General features: G+C 37.0%; 1 protein-coding gene across 1 annotated transcript in view; it reads right to left on the minus strand.

Annotated features, from left to right (window-relative positions):
* Positions 1-15,502, minus strand: part of ZNF366 (zinc finger protein 366) — a 35,674-nt gene extending 20,172 nt beyond the window's left edge. The window contains exon 1 of the mRNA XM_031602605.2: positions 15,363-15,502. The gene's annotated coding sequence lies outside the window, so the exon portion shown is untranslated. The remainder of the gene's footprint in view (positions 1-15,362) is intronic.
* Positions 15,503-15,846: the final 344 nt, after the last annotated feature.

Genomic DNA, 15,846 nt, shown 5'->3' on the forward strand with positions numbered 1-15,846 from the left:
AACTTCTTTCCTTCTTCAACACATAGTTATTTAGGATGGGATGCTATGCAGAATACTGGCATGTCACTCTAAGCGTTCAGCTCACTTTTAATATCGATCAACATTGAAACTTCTAGATTTTATCTGCAGCGCTCCAGATTTTCAGTTTTGAAAACTTAGTTTGGAAAGTTCAGTGACAAAGATTTAAAAAAAAAAAAAAAAAAAGAAAGGAAAAAAAAAGTTAATTTCTTCAGGACAAACAGTCTCACAGTTTTTCTCTTTATGAAATTAAACGTATTTTGAAATGCACTGTTTTGAGAAATTGAGCCACAAATAAGCTCAATTCCTTGCCCTTTCAGAAAGGAAAGGCTACAAAGAGATCGGGTAGTCTAATCTGGAAGTACCTCCACAGCTATCTGTGCAGCAGCTAATAATGCTGTTAGCTTCCCTGAAAGAGGAAGAGAGTTTAAGATAGAATATAAATCACCATTCACTTTCTCATTGCCAGCCAATGTACTTCTTTCTAAAGACAAAGGATAAAATAAAGTGTGTAAATCAGACTATTCACTCTGAAAGCACACACACTGTTCTACTTCCCAGTTAATGATCCCTACTTGAAGTCAACAGTAAAATTTCTTCAGACTTCAGTAGAACCAGGATTCTGCTTCCTGTATGAAAGTGCATTCTATCTATAGAATAATAATAAGCCCAGCAATACCAATATGAAGTTATGAAGTTGCTTAACAGCTTAAATGCTGTTCTGATTTTGTTCTTGGTGCACACAATTGTAATAAAAGAAATGAGATCAAAACAAGTGAAATTGATGCGTATCCTCTGACAAGGGGAGAGTGGCTACTTTGTACAAGGTTTGCATTTGTCTTTGCTATCTCAGCATGAAAGAGAGGAAAGAGTAGGAAGTCTAATGGTAAATGAATGGGCTGAATGGTTTCTCTTAGCTTGAAGGGTAGAAGTGTTTAAATGAACTTACATGAGTGCAGACAGTTTACCATAAGAGTATGTCATAAGAGTGTTTCTATTCTGCTGTTGAGTCTGAATACTGGCAGCTATAAGAAAAGACTGAAATCTAACATCTGCTCCTGTGTAGGATGTAGTGAGAATCAGAGACAAATGACACACTACCACATTTCTTGGGTCAAAGTTGAGCAGCTGGAGTCCTTGAGCCTTAGTGAGCAACCAGCAGTGTTTTTCAGTGGACAACTGTTACTACAGAGGTGCTTACAGTTTTCTGAATAGGTTTTGTGGGAGCTCCTTCATTTGAGTCATCCTTCATTATAGTTTCTGATTTTAAATGTGTTCAGTCATACAATTGTAGAACTAAATACCGAAGTTGCTACATGTTTTTCACTCACTGGCTATTTAGGCAAAACTTGCATCAGTTGCAGGATCTGACTGAAGGGGTTTTCCTATGCTGAATTCATCTCTTTTCAGCGTTGACACAGTGTTCCCTACCAGAACTACACTGCTTTGAAGTATTGTCATAGTTTGAAAATCCCTGGAACACCTGCACAACTTTGGGTATATCCATTACTTGTAACCAAGTGATAGTAAATATCTGATGCCTCCTTCAAAGGCAAAATAAACCCTCCATAAGCCATTTTTTCTTTCCTTTTTTGTTGTTTTCATCTTCTTTCATGCTGCTTCCTGTCTATGAGTGATGTCCCACTCCCAAATGTTACCATTTGCCATTTTCTTTTCTTCTGGAAGTTTCATAATTTCAAAAAGTTGGAAAATAATGAAGTGGATTTTTTTTAACCTCTTGCTATCACATATGTCTTATCTGCTTTGCTGGCCATATGGCCTTGCAAAATGGGATTAGATTACGGTAATTTTCCATACTTATAAAAGCCATGTATTTGCTTGCTTGTTCCTCAGGGAACATTGTGGGTGCTGCAAGTATGCTCAAAACAACATACTAGGTTTTCTAGATATTGGTTACGTTGTTTGACAAGTGCATATTTGTGTAGCTTTTTCAAATTAAGGCATTTTATTTTCTCTTGGGTTTAATGAACGCAATCGTTAGAGGAGGACAGGAGGTAAAAGATAATGATCAAATCTAAACAAGGACTTCCCCAAGATCAGTGTCAACTCTACTCTTTTATTCCTTAAGAAGCCTTTGCAGGGTGTGTTTTTAATTTATCTTTTTTAGGCATCAGTAGCCACGTTTTCAAGAGCACAAATACAAGTAGTGGGCTCGATTTACAAATACTGAGTATATAGTAATAAACAACAAAGAGCACAGTAACACCATTTGATAGAGCAGATTCTCATCTACAAAACACTGTTTCTCTACACAGTCATCACCACTAGGTATGTATTTTCACCAGCAATGAGCAAGAGCCTGTATGCCAAACTCTTACCAGATGTCATCAGCAGAAGTGAGGCTGGTTGCTACTGCTGCAACACATTATCACTGCCTCACTGTGCTCACATCCACTGTTTGGTCTCCAGAAACATTCAGCAAGGATCAATGAATGTGAATGGGTGCCATTTTTTCTCCATGGAAGAATTTAGTGACACATCTTTACTTTACACACACTTCCATGCCAGATGCCATTCTGTCAGTGTCCCTTTGCTGCCATCACAGCAACAACATATGATGGGATGTTGTTGGGAGGGTTCAGCCTCTACTGCCGTACCACCAAGTCTGCCTCTGATGTCATGGACCAACATCATAAATCAGAAGGTATTACTTTTGGAGCAGCCCTCATATATTTCTCCTCCCCTTTTGCCACCCTTAATACAATTGGAATTGGGAACAAGTAAGCAATCATTTATGAAAACATCCTGGAATGATTGAAAATGAGAAGTGGGCCAGATCAGGCTCTTTCTTCCTACAGCAGTATGATAATACAAAGGAGTTCTATGTCTTTTCACTTCTGCCTGGGAAATTACCTTCATTTGCTGATATCTTCTTCTTCTTTCCAACAGAGACATTGTAATCTCAGCAAATGTGTGGCAAAGTAAGACTAATAGCATTGGTAATTCTATGGCAAGATTTCCAACAAACTCTGAAACTCATTATTTGTGAACTGCAGTTCAGTAATTTGCAGTTTTTTATATGCTCTGTTGTCCAAAGAGATATAAAGCCATATATGCCATGACAAAATTTGATACTTTTAGCAAATTCAGTGTATACATACAAAAATAAATACCTGCTATCCTGTGGCAATATCTTAACAAACCAATAGCGGAAATCACACACACCTAAGAAGCTTGATTGTTTAAAATATCGGACATATTAACAGCTGAATGAGACACAATAATCACCTGTAACAAGCAATGAACTTCTTAGGATAGATATCTTTTATATATATATGTTTTATATATATATATATTCATATATATCCATATATACTCATATATATATATTCAGCCTGTTTTGGCATATCTTCCTTGTTTCAGCATATCTTCCTTGTTTCTTTTTTGAGGTTTGAACATTCTTGATATTTTGACTGCTATAGGGACTTAACACTGTATTTGTATCTGCATTTGTGTAGCCAAGGAGACAATATAAACATGAAGAAATGAATCTTCTTTCTCAGAAAGCTGTTCAAGAGCTCCCTGCACTTCACTTTTGTGATTCCCAAGTTTTAACATTTTAACTTACATCGTTCTTCTTTATTTCACCTTGGAAATACAAGCATTTGGGAAACATCATGCCTGCACTGCCCCCATACTGTCTTTCGGAATCACTTGGTGATATGCACAAATCTTTCTCTGGTAAGTTTTCAGGGAGGAAGATGCTATAAGCAATTTTACGGAAGTACAGCTACTTTGGTATTTTTTTAAATAGAGAAAAAGCATAAAGCAGTAACAAAATAAATTCATGATCGCCTCTTTATACTTTACAAATCATTGTTTTGTTTTGATAGTTAAATGAAAGTGTTAAGGGAGATTCTGAACTTTTCCTTTGCTGAGAATCCGAAGCAGTCCTATCACCTTCACTGCCACATCAGATACTTCTACTGAATGATTCACTTTCCAGTGGGAGAACTGATTAGATTCGAATAAAATTGCTGGGAGCTATAGGGAGTTAGATGTAGATATTTTCCTTTCCTCCAGCACAAGTGGTCTGTTCTCAATTTATCAAAATGTTTTGCTTTCCCTGTCATTGTTTTTAAGTGTGCTTTGTCCTTATGTTAGCCAAAAATCGTGCCATTCTCATTGGTTTTCTGTTGCCTAACAAGACAGTTGGGTGGAGGTTGCATTAACCACTGAAATCTATAGTACGGCCTTATTGATAATGACCCTGGCAATACCTCATCCTCATGGCCCATCCATTCCTAGTCATTTCAGTATACATGTAAAGGGACTTTTGAATACAATTTGTTCTTGCTGCTGTTTTAGCTTTTATTTCTCTTTTCCTCATCCTTCTTTCTCTTTTTTCTTCTGCTTTGTGAGTCTTCTTAGTTCTTCTCTACATTTCCTTCCCTCAACACTTCTCTATTCCATCTGTGTTCACACCCTCTCTGCTTCTCTATTCTATCTGCCAAAAATGATTAGCAACGTGTAGATAATTTGGATAATGAAGTGGATGTTAAGTTCATGGGCTTTCAAACATTATCTGTTAATAAAATCACCCAAAACCACAATTATGCATGGTGGGAGACCGCAAACTACAGAAAATTCTCTGGTCTGTACCTGTTTAAGGGGACAAAGGTCATATGTCCTCAGCCAAATACCTCCATCTCCTTGGTTCTCTGCTACCAACAGTGCATTTGAGGCTTTGGAGTGAGCAGGGGAGAAAAGAGATATGCTGGCTGATCTCTACCTTTACTATCCACAGCACAGCACTGTCCACCTCTGCCTACAGCAGCTCTGGTCCAACTTCTTGCCTTTCATTTTCCCTCCACAGATCAGTGTAATCTGAAAATAGGATGCTGGCGAGGTGCAAAAAGTTGTAAAAACAGCTGTGTTAGCTCTAGCTATTAGAGTGACTAAACCAAAGTCTTGTGAAAAATAAAACAGGAAAGGGCATAGTGAAAACTTCCCTTCATGGTCTGTGGGCCACCAGATGTCTGTAGCTGAAAGGTTTCCCAATCTAAGGATGGTGACTTCTGATTGTTTTTCTTCTTTCATGAAGGATAGGTTTCAATAAAAGTTAGGAAATGTGAAAACATGGTGTGATGATATAAGACAACCTTTTTATTACAGGCTGAGGAGCATACAGAAATAAGGAGATATGTCCTGGGGAAGTGAGGTATCTTTAAATGGCTTATGCCTGCAGAGAGTCAGAGCAGTGCCAGGGCAATGAGAGCTGCAGCGTGAGGGAGGAAAAGGAGGAGAGATGTCTGCTTATTCTCTTCTAATCTATATCTCTCTGAAATGGTTTTTACTGCTTATCCTTAAAAAACTCTGAAACCTAGAGATATTGTAAGTCATTCCTTTCATGCCCTATTTTCCATCTCCTTGCCTCTTCTCAAATAACAGATTCTGTCCTGCTTCAGTTTCTCCATCCTGAGAAACAGACCTTTTGACACTGCTGAATCATTTTTGCTGATAACTTTCGAACTACGTGGTCTTATTGGTTGGATTTTTTTAATGTACAATGCCCTCTTTTTTTCCCCACCAAAATATGAAAATATTCATACTCTGAATAATTTATGAATCTGGGAGGATACACATAAGTAAACTATTGCCTCAAGCACTCTAAGCAGTATGTGGCACTCAGCCATTTTTGAATACATTTGTATTGAAGACGAAACTATCCTAGAAGAAACTATCCTCGGGACTCCAGGCTAGTTTTGTCTGTTTTGAAAAGAAAAAATAAAACAAGTTTGAGTGCTGAGAGCATGGGTCCAGGACCAGAGGACAGATCTGTCTTTAGATTGAGGAAGTTCCAGGCCTATAAAAATACCTTGGCAAATTGCATTCAACTATTCTAAACCCTTCAGCACTGCAGAGAAAGGGTACCAGGAAAAATAACCGAAAGGAGCCTGACTGTACCACTCAGGAGAGTGAGATGCCTCAAACTTGCAACTTCTCAATAAACCTGTAGGAGGGCCCAAATCTATTTTTAGACAGGATAGAGTCTACAGCCCCAAACTATCTCTGCACCCCAGCATTCAGCAGTGCCATTTTTGGCTGTATAATAGTCCTGTGACATAGAGCAGTTAGCCTCACAGCCCAGGAGCCTGGTTAGGTTACTCCCCTAAGAGGCTGGGAATGGGGACCTCTCAAGGGGATGGAGGGAAGTGAATCAAAGTCTCTGACTTTATGGCTGTTATATTTTGCACTGATTTGATGTCATTCCGTTCCATATAAATATTTTTGCGGGACTGGATCCCTATGATCTTTTGGACATGGGTATAATGAATTTCTAGATCCTGCGCAGGCTTCGAGTCTGATGAGACCAGGTTGGGCAGTGCGGTGGCACAAGGAGCACATAGAGGCAGAGGTTCACATGTGTAAAGCTTAGCTGGTACCAGCAGGCTGCTTGAGAATTCGATCCTATCCTCAGTAATTAGTAGAAGCCATTACAAGTTGCCCACCTAGTTTAACCACCAAATTAAATAATGGCAGCAATTCATCCTATATAACAATCTCTATTTTGTCCGTGGTCTCATCCACACCACTGTGAAATCATTATGGAAAAACTGGTGTGTATCTGAGAACAGGATCTGAGATTTGGCTATTACAAAGCAATGTCAGTAAGATACATCTCTTCCTTTTCTTAACTGGATAAACAGCTCTCATTTCGGAAACTGGAAACATGGATCTGCTGCTGCCCTTATAAAGTATGAGGAGCCACTTTAACAGCTCTTTATAGAGGTCCTATCACTACATCCCAATTTCCTGCCTCCTTGTGTATCTGCCACTGCAAATTAGAATTGTGCATTTTTGGCATCACAGGAATAATATGCACTACTTCTTTTTTCCCTCTGGAAAGTTATTAGATTACACTAATGTAGTTTTAGTGTTTGTTTGTTTTTCTCACCAGTCAGATGCAGTGTGGCCAGAATCTTTTCACATACAAAACAGAGTCTTTAGATTCTATAGAGTGAAGTTCAAAAGAAAAAGCTTCTGAGTTTTACTGTAGTATAATTTCAAAAAAAAAAAAAAAAAAAAAAAAGAAGAAGAAGAAGGAAAAAAAAGGATTTATGCAGCACACTCAGAATTAAAATGACCAAAAAACATGCCCTTCCATAACCTTCATGCTATTCTACTTGGGGTATTGTTTTGAAAATAAATCTTTCACTGGCATTCGTGACCTTTTAAAAGGAAATCGTTTGAGCTTTCCTTCCTACTGCAGTCCCAGTATCGTTATCACCTCCATGGAGGCCAGAGAGATGGTCTAGTCTCCTCCAAATACTTTGTTAACTTCAAGGGTAGCTGAGGGGCACCTTCAGCCTTGGTTCCTCAAGCCAGCCCACTGCAGTGCTCCCATACCATTAGCAGCTACTGTGTGAGGAAGAAACAATACCTTCTGAATGTTCTATGAATAAACAGATACTGTAAATAAATAAATAAATAAATAAATGCTGGTGACACATGTGCATCTGGTTGGAGAAAAGCAGACAAGAGTACAATATGGTAGAGTTTTCAAATAAAGTTTCCAGAACAGATTACATTGTAATGAAAGTCTCGTTTCTGATAATCGTGGAGAATATTGTTATTCATCAACAGGACCAAGAGCTTGCTTTTTATGTTCATTTTTATTTCAATTTGCTTCATTCCATTCAAAATTCGCAGTAAAACTGATGGTTGCTAAAATGGCAAGCATTGTGTGTTACAGTAAGGCATGCACTGTGCTAGAAGAACTGAAAGAAGAGGATTTTGACACATTTAGAAAAAAATATATCTGCTACTGAACACTGTACAATTCCTTAAAAGTAATTTTCAGGTGATGCTTTCCTAGTCATTTAGGATATATAAATAGTTGTGGTTTCAGCTTTGAGCAGACTTCTTTCTGGAACGGCTACTTTGCTGAGGAAACTGATTAATCCTATTAAACTCTACTACTTGCAATTAAGCTGACTTCATATTGACTTAACAATTACTATCTGAGGAGAAGTTCAAAAGGAAATAATAGAGCAAAAGAATTTGAGGTGTCTATTTAATTCCTAGGACGCTATTGTGTTTATCCGAGTCATAGGATATCCAAAAAATAAAAAACCTAAAAATCATGAGCAACAAGACAGAGTTGAAAATTTCTCTTAAGGCAAATTACTGGAGCACTGGCAGGAAACTACTTCTGATATTTCTGTGCTGTGCCTAGGAAGTACTGCTTTTCAGACCACCAGGGCATAAAATCTGTATTAAAGCATTCAAACCATGTGGAACTAAAATATGTATTTCTTTTCCAGAGAAAGATCACCTTCACATATATCTCATAATTGCAAGCAAGTGAGGACTCATTTTTTAAAATCAATTTATTTCATGTTATTTAAAGAACAATGTGCTTAGTTCTTCAGTTCCATTACTAAATGGTATTTTGGACTATTATATGAAGTGTCTTCAAGGAAGTAATTTATGGTAATCCCCTCTGGCTTTGCTTTTCGCCTTGAATCTTTGCATTGACTGAACAGCAAGAAGTAAATGTTTTCTCACTCTGATTCTCAAATTGTGTCCTGCATATAGCACTTAATTATTTTATTAACTTCTAGAACATTTTAAAAATAACTAATTTGTTTCCATAACTAAAGAAATCTGAAATTTAAAACAAATTTCAGATAGCTTCTGTGATTTTAATCACTTGGAGAAAAACCTCTGTGTAAATCAACTAACAGGGAGGAGTTCTTGAGGTTAATTATTTTAAATTGCAACAGATTTTAAATGCCATTTTCACTGAATTCAACAAAATAGCATACGGAGTGGGAATGGCAGCTCAGATTTATCCAAATGTCATCAGCAGATACTGGAAGAGTCTAAAGTTACAAACAAATAAGTAATTACTTTTTGCCAAAAAAAAAAAAAAAAAAAAAAAGAAGAAGAAGAAGAAAAAGGAAGAAAGAAGAAAGTTAATGTTGAAATTTGAAATGAACGCTGAAGTTTGAAATATGAAATTTCCAACACTTGTATTGAAAATTAACTCAATTCAGAATCTCTTCACAAGAAAAAGGAAACTAAAACCCCATGCAACCTCTGTGAATCTCTCAAACTCATCCCTGATATAAATTGGAAAAAAAAAAATTATTCTATTTGGAGCTCATTACCTCAAAGATATGCCAAGTGCCATATACAAAAGCCTAGAAGATTTGATAGAAATTATTGTTGTGTTGCGATAGGAACGGCAGGTTAATCCATTTCTATAAACAGCTTGCAATGACCCGGGGAAGAGTACCCAAGGGTAAACATCTGTGTGAATCGTGCCTTGACTTACTGATCTAACCATGTTCAGTGCCTTCCTCTGGGTGCCTGTACTTGCATTTTTTTCTGAGTCTGGCAGTGAACAACCTAGTGAAAATCTTCTCTGAAGTCATTAGAGAGAATTCTGAGCTAGAGCTAGAAAGATTTCCCAATTTGTGGGATAAGGAAAAAAAAGATAATAACAATGAATGAGATCAAAAGTATTTGATTATTGTTTTGATTTCTTTTTGGCATTGAGAAGAGGAGTTTGGAGGAGGAGTTAGTCAACACGACTCTCTGATACTTTTGACTGCTTCTCCAGCATATTAATGTGCTAACTATGGGCATGGAACAGTTGTGGGAATCTTGCTGATTACATATTGTGAATGAAGCATCACCTAGAAGTCTTGTTTTACCCATACTGGTAAACCTTAAGAGCACATTTTGACCAACTTGCTCTTCCAGGAGGACCACTATAGTTTTGTGTAATTCCTGTTACAAAGTAATAATTTCAGACTAATTAATTACTAGATGTCATGAGAAGCTCCAGAAATCTACACTAGCAAATCAACCTACACTGGCTACAGCCTCCCAGATGGTTTCAACAAGCTCTGCTTTTCCCTGCAAGCTGATGGGTGCTCTAGAAACATGCCTTCCTTTTTCTCTTCACCTTCTGGTGCTGTTTTTATTACACAATTTCTGAATGTCTGTAAGAGAAAGTGGACAAATAGAAAAATATTCTATCTGGAAGTGTTACATGAAAGATACCCCATGTCAAAGAATGTTTTCAAATAAATTTTCTATGGAGCTGAAGCACAAGGGGATACTTGGTTTAGAAACCAACTCACGAGAGACGACAAAACCTGAAATAATAATTTTATTCCACAATGTATTCTTCCTTGATATCTTTGTAGTGGGTCAATTTAAATTTGGTTTAAATCTAGCAGATTGAGTGTTAGTAAGAGTGTTAGTAAGTCTTTTCAGTTTCAAAGACCATACAAAACCTTTGAAGTTCAAACATTTGTTTCCAGATGTATAGTAACATAAACAACATAGAACCCATCATAAAACAAGAAATCTTTCATCACTGCAAAAAGAGCCTAGAGTTACACTGCAACTCTGAAAATTAAAGCATAAATGGGTTTTTCACAGCTGGGAAACCAGTAAAAAAGGAGATTGGAAATCATCTTGTCACTCCCAGTAAACACACTGGTTGCTTCTCTGAGTGCTCTGTGTCTGGCATGGGAAGAATACGCTGCTCCCTAAAAAGTATAGCTACCTGCTCCCATCCTAGAGACACTGCACCAGCTTCTCTTAGATCCTTCACTCTGGGAACACCACCACTTTAATTTCTGCATATACAGAGAAATTTGTTGGTTTGTATTCCTCACCAGGCCTCTGAACAGAGGACTGCATAATTAACACCTCTTGGCTCCATGTTTGTTTGCATTACTTGTAGTACAGCATTGTTTAAGAATAACAACTGGAAATGTATGACCCTGCTCATAGTTGTACTTTCAGCTTCAATTCAGTTCTACCTTACTCTAACTCATTAGTGAGAAGTGACGTTATCCATGTATGAGTGTTGTTTTACCTTGTAGGTGTTGTAATTAATGAATCCTCAGGTTCATTTTCTTTTCTAAGTGTTCACTGAATTCTGACATTTCTATAAGGTGTAAGAAACTAGGAAGTAGGAAGCTTGCACGCTTACTTTTTACATACAGTGTAGATTTTCAGGAAGTATAATTTCTGTCATAAGATTTTTCTTTTAAATCAAACCAAAATTCATACACGTGAATTTACACACCTCCACAACATGTAAGAAAAAACGTGTTGGTGTTCTGGCTTTCTTTCATAGTAGAAAAGTGAGGAGAGAAAGCAAGAACAATAGCTTTTTCATCCTTGCTTCAGATAATTGATAATGTTTCTTTCTAACATACAAAGCAGGAAATAAGGAGTGAAAGTTAAAAAATCCAAGTATTGAGATAATTTCTTTCCATAACCTTAAGAACATTAAAATATTTTCTTTTCATAGCTCATTGCTTAGCTTAACTTCTTCCAGTGTCTTTGAAGATCTTTACAACGCATTAGGTGTCGTTAGTTCAGAAGGAGAATGTTTGGCTTATCAAGATTAGGATAGCAGTAGTATAATACCACTTATTTTAGAAAAACAACTCACAGAATTATTAAGCTTAGTAGGAACCAAAACAAAGATTGTATAATAATTTTCACTGGATCATTAGCATTTTAAAAGCCAGGTAAGAAGGTCTCTCATCTGCCGGTCAGATTTAAAGAAAAAAAGATATCCAGCATGGAATTCAGTATGTGTTTTAAATAACAAGTATTATTTACTTAGTCACCTTAATTGGATGAATATCTGAATTTCATGTATAAAACTCCACTGAAATTTTTACAGCAGTGGAGAGCTACAGTCTCCATTTCAAAACACAATCTTTTCAACAAGAGAATAACCATGAGCAATCCTTTTTTTTTTGTTTGTTTGGTTTCCCCATTCAAACTTGTTATTTTCTTTTTAAACTTTTCATATTGTCTCTGTAATTCTTTCTCAAGCTGATATTCCTTTCTTTTCAATGGTTTCTGGAGGCGGTAAGGAAAAATAGGGATAACTACTATATTTAAGAGGAAAATGTTCATTGTGTTTTAATATTTCGTATATTTGAAAACATTTGTTGTGTTAAAAAATTGGTCCAGCCTATTATCTGTAATAGTCCACATAGTACTTGTAAGGTCTGTTCAAAGAAGTTTCTTTTGTTACATCAGTTTCTACTCAGGGATGTGTGCCAGTGCTCAGAAACTTTGTGTAATTTCTGATCAACTATAAAGAGGCCACGTTTCCTTACACACCTTTGGCAGACTTATATCCTTAAATAATCATCATACAGAAAGCCTATTGCCATACACAGCTTTTTTGTTTTTCAGGGTAATATTCTGTTGACAAATCTGCATGAGTGGAGGGGTAGAAATTCAGGTAGAAAACTTTCTCCATAATTGCAGTTTTATAATATCATAGATTGGAAACAGAGTAAGTGCAATCTGGGGCAATCCGTACTCTTCCTCCTCTCATTGCTCATCCCGCTGGGCTTTGCTCATTCTAAATAATGGATGTCTATCTGGCACTATTAGAAACATCACCTAAAAGATATGCCAATGGGTGAATCTGTGGAATGCATTTAGAACTTCCAGCACACTGCTCTATATCCATCTATTAGAAATGTGTCCTTGTTTGAAAGAATGAGAAAACAATAAGGATTCATTAAAAGCCAACAATTCACATTCACTCCTGGTAAAAAATCTATATTGGAGACGTAATGGAAATACAGCTCAGTGCTAGTATTCTGCATCCAAAACCCACTAAAGCTTCTGGTCCTAAGTACAAAAGGTCAACTAACATTTACTGGAAGACTTCTATCAGTTTCTGTGTTTTTCAAATCAGAACTGTTAACTTGAGATTTCCATAGGTTATAAATTGTTTCCATATTGTTGTTGCCATCATCAGTGTATAAAGTTTTTATTCATTCTTCAAAAGAACAAGCAAAATTTGTCAACGTTTTATTTCATTATAATTGAGAACACATCAAATTGAAGTAATGGCTTTATATAAGACTGTAGGAAAATGTTAAACAATCAGAAATACACACTCTGAGGACTGTTTATGTAGGTTATATAGGGAGATACGGCTTTTAGCTGTAGCAGTAGTAAGATTTTTAAGCAAAATAAGGAAGAACATCTCTCTTTTTATTCTTAGTTTTTTGCTTCAATGAATTTTATTCTTTTTAATCACATTGAGGAAAGTAACTGAAAACTTGTTTCACACACATTTAATTTGTGCCAAGCTGTTGTAGGTGGATACTCAGCCTACCCTCAGAATATACCCTTCTATGCTTGTAGATATCTCAACAAGGTGGGAAAAGGATCCAGCCCAAAACTGCCTCTTCCTGAGCCTTGGAGAAAGATAGTGATGGTGTTACAAATCACCATCATACTAGACATGTTGTGGTTATCCTAATGATAATGTATACCAACGGAAAGCAGGTAAGCACCAAATCACTGGAGAAAATATATTATTTGAAGGAAAAGGGAATATCAAAGATGTAATCTAAGAATGTTAAAAGCTCACAGTTGATCTTCTTATTAAATTACTTATTGCTCCTATTAATATGATCTCTCATTGCACTTTTTATTAAAGAATAGATTTAGAAAGAGCATTAATATGAGTGTGAGCACATATATATATTTATGCATTTCAGACGATCTCCTTCTTTTTACATATCTCAGAGAAAGAATTTATCATATGCATGGTCCAAATAAAGAATACATTAAAGTTTAGTATCTTCAAAAACAAGATCCATACCCAAATGCTGCAACAAGCTCTACCTGCAAGGTAAACTGAACTTCTCAACTAATTAGATCAAAACTTATAGATGATTGCAGTCCAGACTAACACTTTACAACATGAGGAAAACAAAACCACAGAGTAATACAGTGACTCCCAAACACAGAGCTTTAATGTCTTTGAATGCTTAGGAGACTCTTCTACTGACTGTCCAGATATTTGACATGTAATTGTCAAAACAGCTGATCAAGCCCTCTACTTAATATGAATAAATATTTAGACAAACAAAATGCAAATCCAAGTATGCCAAGGGACAGATGTGGCAAGTTTTTTATGGCAATATGTGACATTTTCTTGCTATTAGCAGAGGAGGGACAAATATCATCATGTAAACCTAACAGCTGGTACCAGACTGGATGGAACTCAACCAAAGGCTGAGCTATGATCTTCTGGAAGGATGCTGCATTCAGTAGCAGGCTGCACTTAAAGTGAAGGCAGCCGGCAGCTTACCAAGGGCTGAATTTGAGCAGAACACTCCCTCCTATGGAAACACATGTACCAGACAGAGGGGTAGGAAAGTCCATTCTGCTCACTCATTGAGCAAGGGCTGAGAGCATAGGGCTGTGTCAAGGTGGCAGAGCAATACAAGTGCCCCACAAGAACAGGGTTAGTCGGGCTGCCCACCAGTCCCCATGGTGCCTGCCTGCCATTCAGGACTGCTGTCTGGACCCTGGGCACCCTGCAGAGCACCCTGCACATTGGAGAGCTTGAATGAAGAATGGGGCTGAAAATGGCCAAGCTCTCCTACTGTGGAGAAATCATCACCTGTCCTAATTTTTCCCTCTATATTGCATCCTTCTGTTATAAAAGTGTAGGGGGAAGATTTTCTCTTCTACTATTTGAAACATACTCTTACATTTAATCACTGATTTCATCCTCTGCTCTGATGGTTCTGCAACATTTATGACCAACAATAAAAAAATCTATCAATATCTACAAAGAAGTGACAAATAAGCAGACAACTTCCAAGTAAATCCTATGCTGGTGATCAGCCTTGATACTGCTAACGTACTGTGCAGCAGCAGCTTACTTTCTTTTTTTTTCTAATTCGTCTGAGAACCTGGAACTGCCTTAGCACATCTTAAATGTCACTCTTTCTAGACTACTCATATGCACAGATGAGTGGAGATAAATGCGTAGTATCATAAACACAATACCATCTGAAGGAAAAAGAAGACCTAGCAACTCATGTCTCCACGTAGCACAGGTTGGCAGGTTGGCGCAGACCTCAGGGCTGGCAGATGATGTATGAAATACATCAATTTTCATACAACACAGCTTCTCTCGTTATTTCAGCAGTGGCCCGGTGCAGCTTGCTGAAACATTCAGGATAAAGTGAGTGAAGCCTGTAACAAGATTCTGGTAGAGTCACTGTATGCAAAATGCACAGCAGATTGTGTTATGAATATTATCAGTCTCAGCGGAAAACACTTTCTTTTCCATGTTTGTTAAACCGCACGTTGTTATCACCAGTATCTAAAAAAAGAGACTAGAGACATTTGTAGAATAAATATACTGCTTGTCAATGTATATGATCATTATCTTCTTATCAGTTAAATGTGTATCTGATAAATGCCTTTTCTTAATGCAAAAGTATATATATATATATATTATCGCACTTCTAAAAAGTTAACCATAAAAGCATTTTCACTCAACTTACCAGATGTTGAAGCTGGAAGGAATCTTGCCCTACTCTCTACCTGCTCTCATGTTGGTAATCTCTCTCCCTCTACCTCTCCCCCCGTGCAGAGGTTGCAGTAAACTTAGAAAACTAGCAGGGACAGTGTTTCAAATGACTTAAGAAAGAGAACAGGAACAATTATTTCGTTCTCTTTTTTTCAGATGAGTACAGTACCTTCAGAAAGAAGGAAGGAAGGGAGGGGAGAGGAAGTCAACAACCCTTTGCTTTCCTGCAAAAAAATAAGGAAACAGCAGATAGCAATCTCGTTTTCTCTCAAACAAAATGTTTGGAAAAATAAATACAACCAAACCAAAAGGAATTCCTCAAGTATTATATCTGCATTATTGGCTTCATAAAACCTACTTTACAGCTTGCTATGTGCAACTGCATTAAAACAAATGGATTTCCGAAGTAGCGTCTAGGAGTAAGACGCCCATATCTCACACAGAACAATCAGTCATAC

Source organism: Phasianus colchicus, chromosome Z (genome assembly GCF_987193195.1).
Source record: "Phasianus colchicus chromosome Z, bPhaCol1.hap1.1, whole genome shotgun sequence".
Taxonomy (NCBI): domain Eukaryota; kingdom Metazoa; phylum Chordata; class Aves; order Galliformes; family Phasianidae; genus Phasianus; species Phasianus colchicus.